Raw genomic sequence first — 14,160 nt, forward strand, 5'->3', positions numbered from 1 at the left:
CCAGGGATTCTGGAAGAAAAAGGTTAAAAATTAAGATCCTAGTTTCCCTCTGAGGAAAACACGGTCGTAGGTGGTGGGTGGTGCGGAGCTCTGATCCGCCCGCTCCTTCTCCTGACTCACCGCTGTTCGCTCTTGCCAAGGAACAAGTCGGTCAGGGAGCCGCGCAGCAGCCACAGCTTTTAAGGATACAGGAAAAACAATCTTGGAGCTGGAGGTGGCAATTCACTGAATTCGAATCACTCTAACAAGCTGCAATGTACAATCTCTGGAGAAGGTGTGAGCTGACTTGATCAGAGGAGGAAAGGAAAAGAATCTCAAAGTGAAAGGACCAGTTTGAATGCCTACCAAGAGTTTGAGAATCCTTACAAGAAAAAATCCTTGTGGTGAAGGTTGGTTCTAAGACATGCGATCGTTTCGGAATGAGAATCCACAAGCGACTCATTGACTGGCACAGTCCTTTTGAGATTGCTAAGCAGATCACTTCCATCAATATTGAGCCAGGAGTTGAAGTGGAAGTCACCATTGCGGAGATGCTTAGGTCAACTATTTTAATAAATTGATTACCAGTTGTTAAAAAAAAAAAAAAAAAGAGAGAGAGAGAGAGAGAGATCCTAGTTCCCACTGTGATGGTATTAGGAGGTGGGACTTTGGCTAGGTGACTATGTCATGAAGGTAGAGGCCTCATGAATGGGAATAGTGCTCTTATAAAAGAGGCCCCAGAGAGCTCCCTCACCCTTTCTGACCTGTAAGGACAAGGAGAAGGCAGCTGTCTATGAACCAGGAAGCAGCCCTCACCAGACGCTGAATCTGCTGGCGCCTTGCTCTTGGGCTTCTCAGCTTCCAGAACTGTGAGATATAAATTTCTGTTGCTTATAAGCCACCTAGTCGATAGCATTCTGTTATAGCAGCCCAAATGGACTAAGACACTCAGATATAGAACTACTGTTTAGTAGCCCAAAGAGCTATGAAAGCAAATGCTAAAGCAATACATTCATATTGCAGGCTCATATGATTATTTATATTGTGCCAAGCTAAGTAAGTTTTATTAACGGAATGAAGAGCTTGGCACTTCAGTTTTTGTGACATTGTAATTTTCTTAAATGTTAATCAATTTTGACCACATTTGCCCCAGTACTGAACATTCTTCGGTGCAAATTTAGTTTTAGCGTGTGGTTGACTGCCATGTTGAAATAACGATCTTTGGTAATTGTTAATGATTTTAATGAAGTTGAGTACATTCACAGCAGTTACAGGACTGCCACTGCACAGAATGAAGTCTGTCATTACAGTTACAACTTACGTCCTGCAAAAATACTCTTGAGATGTAAAAATAGGCACATTGTTCACAATCTTTCAATTCGCTTAGTGTTATTACTCCCATGTTTACTGGGAAGGTACAGTTAAGAATTGTCCTCTAAATTTGTTCCCTCAAAGGCTTTTGTTTATCTTCATTTATATAATGACTGACTTTCTTTGTGATCCTTAGTTCATAAAAAGTATTGCATTTCTCAATTTCAAACTGGATTCAGGAGGTTACTTCCCACCCCCTGCCCCCCTGCTCCTGTAATACTTAGCTGGTGCTGCTAGCATAGCACATGTCACACTCTATTATAGATAGCTGTAGAAGTGTCTGTCACCTCCATTAGACTAGGAGTTCCCTGAAGGCAGTAACCACCATTTCATTTTTGCCTTCTTAGCACCTGTCAGTTCCTGACATCTAGTCAGTGCTCAATAAGTGTTTGGTGATTGAATCAAATAGACACAATGCAGTGTGTTTATATTAAATGTGTTTTCTGCTTCACTTTACACCAGTTGCTACTTATCCTATTATACTTATATTCTTATAAAATAATACATTTTAAGACCAGAAAGGCACAATCACATTTGGGTTGAAAATGATTTACTTTTTCAATGTAATTGCTTTTCAAAAGCTGTTTGCTGTCGATTGGCTTATCAAGTTTTAAATATTTTCTTTCTGAAAGGTAGGATTTCAAAAGATTTCTAATTTTTTAAAATGGATTTTTACATTGTCAAGGAGACACATAATAGGTGAGGCCAATCTTTCACCTGATAAGTATGAGAATTCCTACTACATTATGATTTGTTCAATTCAAGCCACTGAGTTTAAATAGGAAAAGGAATGGAATAAATGTTTTTAAAAATCCCAACTGTTGAAAAGTTCTGTAATATAATCTAAAACAAATATACCAACTTAACTTTTTCTTATAATAAGGAAACTGGTAGTTTCAAAAACCATCTGCAGGATAAATGTTTATGGAGCAGAATGACGACTTATCCAAAGCATTGGCATACATTTTCTTAGTTAATGTTTGATGAGGCTTTTCCACTTTGAATTCTTCAGTGAACTAAAAGAAGAGTTTCATTAACGATTTTTGAAAGATAATGAGGCCGTGATCCCTTTCCAGATGTTTCATTCGTCAAATAATTGTGATCTTTCTTCCAAATAGCCATGGTTGCTTGATTCCTATTTTCTTGTTTATTGAGCAGTGATTTATAAAGATGAAGAGAAGTGCCAGGCAGATGATGGGGATCGGATATATTTCATCTGTCTCCAGCGTACAAAATCTTGTACTCTGCATTATTATAGATTCAAAAGTATATTTATAAATCTAAAAATTGGAAGCTTGTACTCTCCTGAGCCCGTGTATATAAACATATAATGAACAATATTCTTTATGTGTTTCTACATACATACATAGTTGTCTATCTATGTACAGAAATATACAGAAGCCTCTATTTTTGAGCTCTCCGAAGCTTCTTGCTTATGGTCAGCCATGCCAACAAATTTCGCATAATTTAGGCATCATTTTACCTTACAAAAAATTGGAGCCTCTTTAGATTCATTACTAAAGGATAATCATCTTAGTTGTGAATAGAGATACTCTTTTTTAATGGTTTTTGCTTAAAAGCATAGGTACACTTTTAACTGTTTGTCTACAGAAGGAACTCAAGAATATGGCTTCTTTGCAGAATTTTCCTTTGGGTCTAGGAAAGAGACTTGAATTTTTGCTGAGAGTAGACTATTCTAATTATATTTTCAAATATTTCAAAGTATAGAAATAAGAGGTAATAGAGCCCAAAACCCAAATTAAGGTGCATTGAAAAAGCTACATTTAAATAAGATAGTAGATAAGTGAGTGATCACAAATAATGCAACATCAACAATAATCAAGCTAAGGATCAGTGTACACTATGCACTAAACACTATTGTAAACACTTCATGTATTAGTTCATTTTTGTTCACAGTGATCTCATGAGGTAGATACTCGTATTAACCCCGATTTACAGATTAGGAAACTGAGGAGGCACAGACATTTAAATATCTTACCCAAGTTTACAGCTCCAGTAAGGGATAGCGTGGGATGGAAACTGGAGCAACTGGTCTCTAGGGTGATTGTTATTACACTATTTAATAGTGAGCACCAGGTGATATGAGAACTTTGAGCTATTTGTGTTTTATCCTGCTACTGCACATGTTTTTTGTTATTGCTCCCCGAACTGTCATTCCATTCTATTCACTTTGACTATGTTGGTTCTAGTTTTGACAAATGGGCAAAGAAAAGTGGTAACACCTATCAAATACAAAACCAAAATGAACAGGAATTATTTTGCATCCTTTTTGGCATTATTAATATTCTTGTATTTTGACCATCCTATTTCCATTCCTTAGAAATTAATGAAAATGTGTTCAGGTCATAAACAGAAATATAATTGGGGTAAATGGGTTATCCCAAAGAAGGAATGGGAAAGTACCTATACCCAGCTACTTCCCTTCCCTGAGAAGGGAAATTGCTTTACTTGAGCCATTCCCCGACCCAGGCAGCCAACAGTCAATACTTTATTGATATAAGGAATATGAAAGCTCGTCCTTCCCTGCCTGCACCCCCTTCCCCACCCCTACACACATACTCTAAGGGCGAATTGACCTCTGGTGCTCCAGAGCTTCTTGTAGGACCAAGCTCTCACAGTTTTCAGCTGAACATACTTCTTACTTAGCTTTCTTCCTTAACCCTGTCCTTCCTTGGCCTTCCCCCAAAGTACTCCCTCAATAAATCTGTTTTATAAGAATCATTTTCTTAGTTTCCGCTTTTAGGGATCCCAAGTCAAGTTGAATGATACTGGAAGTGGTCCTAAGAAGCAGAGACTAAGCTGACATTCGGGAGGTGGATGGTAATAAGGCTCTTATCCCTGGTGGTAGGTGCATTATTAATCCCTGGCATCATATACCAGGTTGATTGTTAAGATCGGGGTCAGCAAACTATGGCTGTGGGCCAGACCCAACTCACTTCTTTTTGTAAATAACGTTTTGTTGGAACACATTCATTTAACAAATTTTAGACAGAACTGAGTATTTGAGACAGAGACCATATGATCTCAAAGCCTAAAACTTACGATCTGGTTCTTTCCAGAAAATATTTGCCTCCTCTGGCTAAAATTTTCACCCATGATGGCAAACTGGGTTGAAATACAGGTAGAAGGGGATACGGTAGCTGATGCAATGTCTCTGGCTTTGAGAAGTATGGGGAAATTGGAACTCTAAACATATGGCTAATTGTTGCTAAATATCACTGATGCATTGAAGAGATAAAATAATAGGATGTATTAGGTATCTATTGCTTTGTCACAGATTATCACAAATTAGGCAGCTTAACACAGTACACACTTATTATCTCCATGTTCTTATGGGTCAGGAGTCCAGGGATGTATTAGTTAAGTCCTCTACTTTAGAGTCTTTTACAAGGCTACTATCCAAGTACCATTTAAGGCTAGGGTGTCAACAGAAGGTTCAACTGGGGAGGTATCCACTTTCAAGCTTATGTGATTGTTGACAGGGTTCAGCTCCTTGTGAACTATTCGCTGAAGGCCATCCTCAGGTTCTTGCCACATGGGTCACCCCAGTGTGGCAGATTAATTGATCAAAGTCAGCAAGAGAGGGATTCTGGTAGCAAGAAGGAAGTGACAATCTTATGTAGCCTAATAATGGAAGTGATGTCCCATCACTTTTGTCATATTCTGTTGGTTAAAAATAAGTCACAAAGCCAGCCCATACTTAACGGAGTGGATTACACAATGTCATGAACACTACAAGGCAAGGCTTACTGGGAGCCATCTTACAGTCTGCTTAATACACAGACTCAGTTCTATTATTTGGCATTTAAAGCAAAATGTGAGAGTCGGAAAACCTCATTAGCATCATTTAAAGAGACATCCTTCTCTTGTAGCTAGAAAGTAGACAGATTTGGAGATCAGGCTCATGGCTCATTTGTAAGTGGAATAACTTTAATGGAGGCTAAATTCTCAGCCTAGGCAAGTTTCCTGTGCAAAATTTAGGGCTCTGAAATAAAGGAGTAGTACTCTGAAGTTTGGGATAGGGATATCTGAGTAGATGAGCACCTTACAACTACATCGTCCCCTGAACATGTGTGGCTCACAGAAATGGCTAGTAAGCCCCCTTTTCTCTTGTTGGAAGTGAAAGCTTCCTTCATGAATACTATGCCACGGTCTCAAATGAGGCAGATGCCTTATAAGACAATCCTCAGATCTGCCTGTGCTTTCCCTCATGGAGGTCACACTGATAATTTGGGCCACATTTCAGCATGACCTAGCTAGGGAATTGATGGCCTGCTAAGGAAGGAAATGAGTTACATACTCCACGTGATATCTAGGACTTGATTGCATGTATGCTCAAAGAGTATGCCTGGGGGGGATCCTGAGGGTCCTGGCAGAATATAAAGCTACATAATGGACAGTTTTCTCATATGGGGTTGTTCTGTTGAAACAGGATTTAATACCTAGCAAAGTCTTATATGATAGGTCTAATGTAAGACTGGGATAGCTCTTAGTAGCTTGGAAAAAGTGATGGGTCACATGAAATGAAGTAGAGATCCTGGCACTATGGTAATAGATTGTGGAGAAAGAAATAAACCAATTTAAAAAATGAGCATGCAAAAATGGGTTCATTATGGAAGACTGAAATATCCGTATCTGACTATGTTCCCTAGGAGAGCTTGGAGGACATGTTGTTTATTAACATGATGAGGAATTTGCTGATCAGGCAGATTCCAACATTGTGGGGAAGCACAGTCCTTCTTAAACCAGGGATAGAAGGACAAGTGATTAAAAGACTGGGGTCCATTGTAGCAAGGGGATGGTAGGATTCCAGATTAACAGGGGCCACAGGGAAGCACTTAATTGTCAGAAGCGAAGGGAGTGCAGTCACCACAATGGGAAACTGGGTTGAAATGGCTGCTGTCTGGGTGGAGATGGGAACTGTCCCAGAGTATCCATGGAAATGGTTACTATGTGAAATGGCAAGATAGATGAGTCACCAACAAGGGTATTGGTTCACACACATAATCAAAAGAGGTAGAAAATAATGAGCAAAAGGTTGACTTGGATATCTCAATGAAAAGTCATAATTTCTTGCCTTGTCTTCATACCTGAGTGAGTTCTCATAACGAGAAACTATTGACTGAAGGAGATGCTGGGTCTCCATGAGACAGGGACTACAACATTATAGTAAGTGTGTGACTCCTCAGTTATTCCCCAAAAGCACCAAGAGGTATTTACTCAGAAAACTGTACACTGGAACAAAGGGAATGCTCAGATCTTTTTAGGATTGGTAGATATAAGATATGAGTTGATGCTGACAGCACCACCATGGGCCGCTTGTTAGAGTATGGACATGTAAGTGTCAGGAAATAAAAGGAGTTCTGATCTAGACTTATTTCACAGTGGGTTTACTGGGTTTACACACTCATTTAATGATCATTTTTCTAGTCCTTGAATGTATAATTGGCATGAGCCAGTTAGAGGTTGATAGAATTCTCCCATTGTTTTCTTGACCAACTATTGTACTGTCAAAGTGGAAAGTCTTTGAAACTATCCTCTGTGGTCAAGTTAGTAAATCAAAACCAGTTATCACATCCTGAGGAAAATTGTACAGAATAGTGCAATAAATAAATACTACTCTCAAAATAGATAGTCTCAAAAATTTAAAGGATACATAGGTGAGGATTCTCTATCTGCATGTAGCTGAGCAATCGAGACCATATACAAATTAGATCATGGAGTTCTGAGCTGAGTACTGCCAACTGAACCAAGTTGTAGTTTCTATCACAGCTGTTATGCTGCATGTAATATATTTACTAGGGCAAGTTAACCAGATACAAGATATGTGGTTATTGTTCTGGCAAATGTGTTATTTTTAATACCCATTAGGGAGGGGGGGATCAGAAGCAGCTTGCATTCATATGGATTAATAACAAGAGTCATGATCTGTCCCAGTGTTATGTGAGTTCTCCAGCTTAGTCCAAATATAGTCTGTAAGGACTGGGACTGTACAGACATTCTACAGGGCATCATCTTTGTGGACCATATGGATAAAATCATGTTAATTGGACCAGGGAACTCACTTTATAGAAAAGGATGTATGGCAATGGGCACATGCTTGTGGAGTTCACTGGTTCTACCACACTCTGGCCCAGTTACAGCACCAGTTTAGAGATGGTATCCTATGAGGATAAGTATTATCTTTTGGAGTATAGTGTGCACTTTAAAGCAACAGATACTATATGGTTCTCTGTCCTCAATGATTAGAATACATGAGTACAGGAATCAAAGAGTAAAAATAAGAACTCCACTCAACCATCACTCTCAGGGACCCATTCTTGCAACTACAGGTTTTGTGAGTCTAGAGGTCTTAAGTCCCAGAGGAGGGAAACTTACACTTAGGGGATCTAGGAAAAGTCTCAGTAAACTTAAAGCTATGGCTATTGCCAGATTACTTTGAGCTCCTTGTGCCAATAGACTGGCTGGCACAAAAAGTTACTGTATTGGCAGGATAAATGACCCGATTAGCATGAGGAAGCAGAAATGCTGCTACATATTAGAGACAGGGAGCCATGTGTTTATCACTCAAATGATCTGTTGGGCCGCATCTTGGTATTCTCATGCCTTGTGTAACTGTAATAGGCAAGTACAGCAACTATAACCAGATTAGGGCCTGGTAATCAGGTGCTTAGACTCCTACCTAACTTTTGAGAATTTGGCTTATGCCTTCAGGCAATCCATCTAGACCTGCAGAAGTACTCACCCATAAGGAGGAACATCTAGAAGAGCGATGAAGGGGTAGATGATGATTATGTTACGGGCTTGGGACACACTGCAGCAGTGGAAGCTATAGTTTGTTTTACTCATCTTTATCTTATACAGGAGCCCAGGACATGTGAGTAACCAGAATCCTGAAGCTGTTGTGCCCGAATGGAGTAAACTAAATGTCAGAAGCAAGAGGTTCTGAGCATTGCAAAGGGTGGCCTACAGTGGCTGCTGTTAGTATCCTTCTTGCTCCCCAGCGGCTGTAAGGGTTTTTGGCTGCTAACAGCTCATAGCTCTCTCCTTCCCAAAGATTAGCCCTCAGCTGAACCAAGCTAACTTACCTGAGAATTATCCTCCCTGGGGATAAGAGGAGCTAACTCTGTAGTATAATATATGCTTCAGAGCTCCCCAAAGGAGCAGGCTCAGCTAAGGCCAGTTTTCATCCTTCTTAGCTACCTTCGTCCCTGCTTCTGCCTATTCTGCTCTTCTTGCTTCCCTCCTCCCAAGAACACTCCCTTTGTAAATCATTTTCAGAACAACTTTAATCTCTGGCCCTGCTTCTAGGGATTCTGATTTAAGCACCAATCTTCTACTATTAACTATACTGGAAACGTATTTTTTTCTACCCGTATCACTCTGACCCAAACCTGATAGTATGCACGTGGAAGGTTGTGTACATTGAGGTTGCCAGTTTTGTTTTGTTTTTAATTTTACCTCCTGAGCCTAAAATCTCTCCTTAATTTATGATCATAGCAAAGGCTCTCATTTTCAATTCCCAACCTCTCTATAACTCATAAAAACTATTCTATTTTTGTCATTCTCCAAGCCTTCCTCTATACTGATGCTAGCTATTTTTTAAAACACGATTCTTATCATGTTACTCCCCTGATTAAACATTTTGGTGACTTTCCACTGCTTCCTGGATGAGGTCCCCACTCTTTAGCATAACATACAAGGCTTTGTTTATTGGGCTGCAATTTGGAGCCGAATTATGATAGACTGTTCCTCCTACCACACAGCCTGTATACCATATGCTATAGTCATAGTCAACAACTTCTTCTTCCTTGAATAAGACATGCTTTGGTTTGAATCTATGTTATTTCTTCTACTTGGAATGGCCACTTCTTCCTTTTCTGCTTGATGAATACCTACTTATACTTTAAGATGCACCTTAATTTATTAACTTTTTTGTGAAATTATTATTCACCAATCCAGTACCTCTTTCCAAACCCAAAGAAGTATTAATAACTCCCTTCTTTGTCTTCTTATAACACTAAGCACACACCTGTATTACGACGCTTGTCATATTCTTTGTTATTGTTTATTAACATGTTTTTCACCTCCACACAACTTTGAATGTTCCAAGAATCATGTCTTTGTACATCTAATATCTCTCACATGGCTTAGCATTGTTCTCAAATAATGTGTATTAATTGAAGGAAGAACTTGTCTTTTTCTTAGATAGCTTCACAGCCTGACAAGTTGATGGTTCTGTCCTTGCTCCTGTCTTCAGTCATTTCCCTCTTGTTGGCGATTTTGAAACTGAAGAGTCTCTGGACAGCTGTCTGTTCACCTAAGTCTAATGACTCTCCATGGCGTCAGTCCATCATTGCTTGAATTATATAACTTTCCCTCTATGCACTCAAATACATTCATGCTCCCTGTGATTTGTAACAAAGGAGGGTTAAGAAATAAACTTTTAGCTTGGCGACATAAATGCAAGCTAACATTTTCTCTCTCCTTGAAGGTGGTAGGAAGTAAGGAGAAAGTGAGAGAAAATTGCTTGACAAGTAAATAAATCCCCACCTCCTTCATAACTTCCTCTCTGTGCTGTACTCACTCTGAATGCGAATTTAATTGGTCAGTTTTTCTGCTTCATCTAGACTTACATATAACCATAAAATGATGCTTTTACATTTTAGCTTTTCTAAATAAAATTATTTCTTTACATTTTTGAGGGGCTGGATTGTGAATCTCACCTAAGGGAGTTCAAATAAACACATTTTTTTAACTCCGGTGTATTATTAGAAGTTGTATTAGTGATCCTTGATTAAACTAGAAGGTAAAAATGATAATAAAAAGGCCCTGCATTATAGCAAACCCAATGGTTAATGTGGCATAAAACATGGTTATGAGACTCTGGCCTGATAATATTCATTTTTTTTCCCTCCAGCCACATTCTCAGCCTCAGCTCCTTCATCTCCCTCTGACTTCAAAGGAATCTCTGCATGAAGAGGGAGGGTACACAATAGAAGAATTGGCCCAATTATCCCCTTCTGTTTGGAAATGGGTGAAGATTACGGATATGTTTTACTTCTTCCTGTGCTTTGGACTATATAATGTCAATTACCTCAAGCAAAACCTCCTACCCTGGCTAATACATAGATTTGGATTATACCAAAAATTGCATAAAATTGGAAACAAGACATTAACAATAATCCATAATGGTGTAACGTAATAGAACACATGTTTATATTCACTGACTTTAGCTAGTACCAAAAAAAAAAAGGTAAATTAGTTTAGAGATTTAAATTTTATATTTATTATATCCTGACCTTTTGCTCCTCCTCCACCACCTTGTATTATGAATGAGGTAATTAAAAGAGTCTATTTATTTTTTGTTCTGCTATAGCAGAACAAAACATTTTGCCCCTTAAATGTGTTTGTGTGTATGTGAATGTGTGTGTGTGTGTGTTGTGTGCATTGATCATTTTAACCAAAGTGTGAAAATGAAGTTGTAATGCTAAAGGCCAAAGGAATGAATTAACCTGACCTGTTAATTAAAAGACCGTGCTTGAAGTATTAACCAGGAACCACTGTTGGACTTTTCATTCTCAACCAAAAATGAGAAGGCAAGCACAGTAATCCCACATCACCTCTGGAAATGATGTCAGGAAATGTTTTCGCAGAGTCAGCTACTGGTCAAGACTTACATCAAGTTAAACAAAATAATGAAGGATCAGGGATTCTAAAAGGGCCAAAAGTTCTAACGGGAGACCTTTAGCCCCTTTGCCTGCAATGCATAATAATACTTCCTGTTTGTTTGATATGTCCTTACCATACTCTGAAAGAACAAACACTTATAACTTCCATATTAGGAACGAAGTCTTCTGTCCCCACCCTTCCTGTTTACGATTATTTTCCACAGAAGTGAATCAGTGCCGTTTGAACTACAGAATGAATATGACACCAAGAACAAAAACCCCAAATAGACTAATCTACCTGAAGCCATGTCTTATTAAACTTCCAGAATATTTGGGAGTGTCCATACTACAGAATAATTACATATAACTATATATAAATTTAACTAAGGTTGGTTTGAAGTTTAAAATGTCTTTGATAAAAACTCCACTTTCCTTATGTGAGTCTAGATAGATCATACAGTTTAAGATTCACCAACAAAAGCTTGTAGCAATAACAATAGTGGGAGGCTTGACTTCTAAAAATAGCTCTTTCCTGTTAGCTATTTCTGCCCACAAATACGGTTGATTGCAGGTAAGTAACATGTAAGTATTTTTATCATTACTAAAGGAGTTTGGACATATATAATATAAAGGAATTTTAAAATTAATTGATTGTTGTTTAAGCCTCCAGCTTTAGTGGCTTGTTATTATTTTTCAGTCAGCACTTAGGCTTTACTTCCTAATGCCCCAAGAAAACAGAGCAAGACACTTGAACACAAACTTTCCACCAGGTAACTCTAGAGTTTATAAGCAGCAATGAATGACATTTCCTCAGGAAAATCTTAGAAATTATCACTGTTGCTCTTTTTATTAGTCCATGTTTAACCTGGAGCTAGAAACTACGTCCCATTTATTTCCGTCTCCAGAATTTGTATTACCAACTGTACTATGTTGAAGTTTATATGACAGGCCATTTCAACACTTTTGTTTAGTTAAAGAGGAGTGCATCACTTTTAAAGAAAAGCACGATTGCCAAAAAATATAAACAGCCCTAACTTTGATTAATATAAATATTTTAAAACCAGAACGTTCTGTTACATCTTACAAAAACAATTCGAATACAGCTGATGGGAAAGAAAAAGTGCTTTCATATATTAGACAGATCCAACAAAATACAGCTGCAGACCAAATTTTAAGTAAATATGAATTGTTTGTCTTTTCAAAGGGCTATGGTATTTACTTAAATGGAGTTATTTTAGAGTACTTTATGTTTCATTAGTAAAAACGAAAGTTTTCAAGATAGTTTTATTTTGAAGTATCCCATTTAAGTTCCAAGTCCTCTAATTTAAAATGCCATTAAAATTACTCCCCTGCCCAATGAGGGTTATTTGCTAATAAGCCACTGGACAAGAGATGTGTGAAGTGAATAGATGAAGAAAAACATTGACAGCAAAAGGGAGGTCTAGGGGGTGAAGTTAGTTTATTAGGCCCTGTTTGTCACGAATGGCCCTGCTGCACATATAAAAGCAAATCCCTCTACCTTAGAAGATTAATTCTGAAGGAGGCACTCTTAGGTCAAAGTATACATAAGCGTGTGCCTAATCTCAGAGAAATCAGGCTATTTTCTCACAGCAATTAAGCAGAGGTCTGGGGTTTCACCCACAGTGTATTTAAACACAGGATACAATTAAACCCCAACGTATTAATATCTTTGCTCTGCAAAATTACCCAGGAAATAGATTTTGCCCTCTTTCAAATGAAAAGCAAGTCAAGTTAAGAGAATAACTTGATTCTTAGCTAAGTTGCTTGAAATAAGTGTATCGTAATTTCTTCTAATTGCAGATGTCTTATAGACAGAGGTAGTTCTTACTTTACAATAGGGTAAGAGTTATAAGCTTTCTAGTTCCTTTAATCTAAATAGCAAATCTTAGAAGTGTGCTTGAAAACGTATTGTTTTAAACTGTGATTAAAATTCTGACCCAACATATGTGAAAATCAATTCATTATAAAATCTGAGAACTCACTATTTACCGTCAGCAAAATACCTTCAATGAGGAGAAGCTTTGCAACCAATGCGAAGAGTAAAAAAAGTAAACATAAGTCTTAAGCAGTCGAGCGCTCGGAAGGGATTGCTATCTACAGAGGTTTTTCTGGAAGTTATTTTGTTCATATACTCATCTCAAAGAGCGAATCTTCTAGGGAAAATTGTAGCCAGTTTAAAATACCGCTTCACAAAGAAAAATAAAAACAACAAACAACTTTTATTTGTTGTACATCAGTTCCCTAAAGGCAAAATTTTTTTAATAGTATAAAAGTTATATTAAATAAACACCTTTATTCAGATCTTGAAAAAAATAACCTTTCAGGTACTAAAAGATTTTTAGTACAAATATTGTTACTTCTACATATCAAGTTAGTATTCCAATTTATTGCCAAACCAAATTCTCTTCGGCTTTTTTAGAGAATAGTAGGGGAAGGAAGTTGGTCTTGGAATAGGAAGGGATACAAATTTATAGTTTATCCTTTACATGGCTGAATCAATAGTTTTTTCTTTTATATAGGAGTTTCTAGCAAGATAGTTGTTGGTGTACGGTACAGCAGAATACCCAGTGAGAAACCCTTTAACCCATGACACATGAGAATGTTCTTATACATTAATAAAGCTGAAAGAATGAAGCAATATAGGATGAATCAGATGTGGGAGAGAGTGCGTTGTGTGTTGTGTGTTGGGGAGGCTGTGTGGTTGCCAAGGTATTTTCCCATCTAACACTCCATTGTTGCTTTTAAGAGGAGCTGAGTACTTAAGGTAAAGTGCACAAGGCAATGTGTCTTTGAAAGCACACTATAAATAGTTTAGGCACTTTTTGGATGTGTGGTGGGATATGTGAAGAGGCATGCAATCTGAATTTTACGAAGCATTGTTTTAATAGGACCAATGACTTTAACAGTACTTCTTGCCGACATCACTGGCAAATTGGTCTATTCTGTAACCTTTACAATTAATTGCAGCATATCCCAAAATGAGTTACTTATTAAACAAATGTTCTTTTTTTTTTTTTTAGGGCAACTGATCTTTAAATGATTATTTCTCAGCACTTGCAACAAAGAATCTCACCTCTCACCTTTATACTTCTGATGC

At 37.9% G+C, this 14,160-nt stretch overlaps 1 pseudogene; it reads left to right on the forward strand.

Annotated features, from left to right (window-relative positions):
* Window positions 1-560, forward strand: part of LOC108535584 (40S ribosomal protein S20 pseudogene) — a 76,223-nt pseudogene extending 75,663 nt beyond the window's left edge.
* Window positions 561-14,160: the final 13,600 nt, after the last annotated feature.

This window comes from Rhinopithecus bieti, unplaced genomic scaffold (assembly GCF_001698545.2).
Source record: "Rhinopithecus bieti isolate Rb0 unplaced genomic scaffold, ASM169854v2 scaffold_13184, whole genome shotgun sequence".
In the NCBI taxonomy this organism is placed as follows: domain Eukaryota; kingdom Metazoa; phylum Chordata; class Mammalia; order Primates; family Cercopithecidae; genus Rhinopithecus; species Rhinopithecus bieti.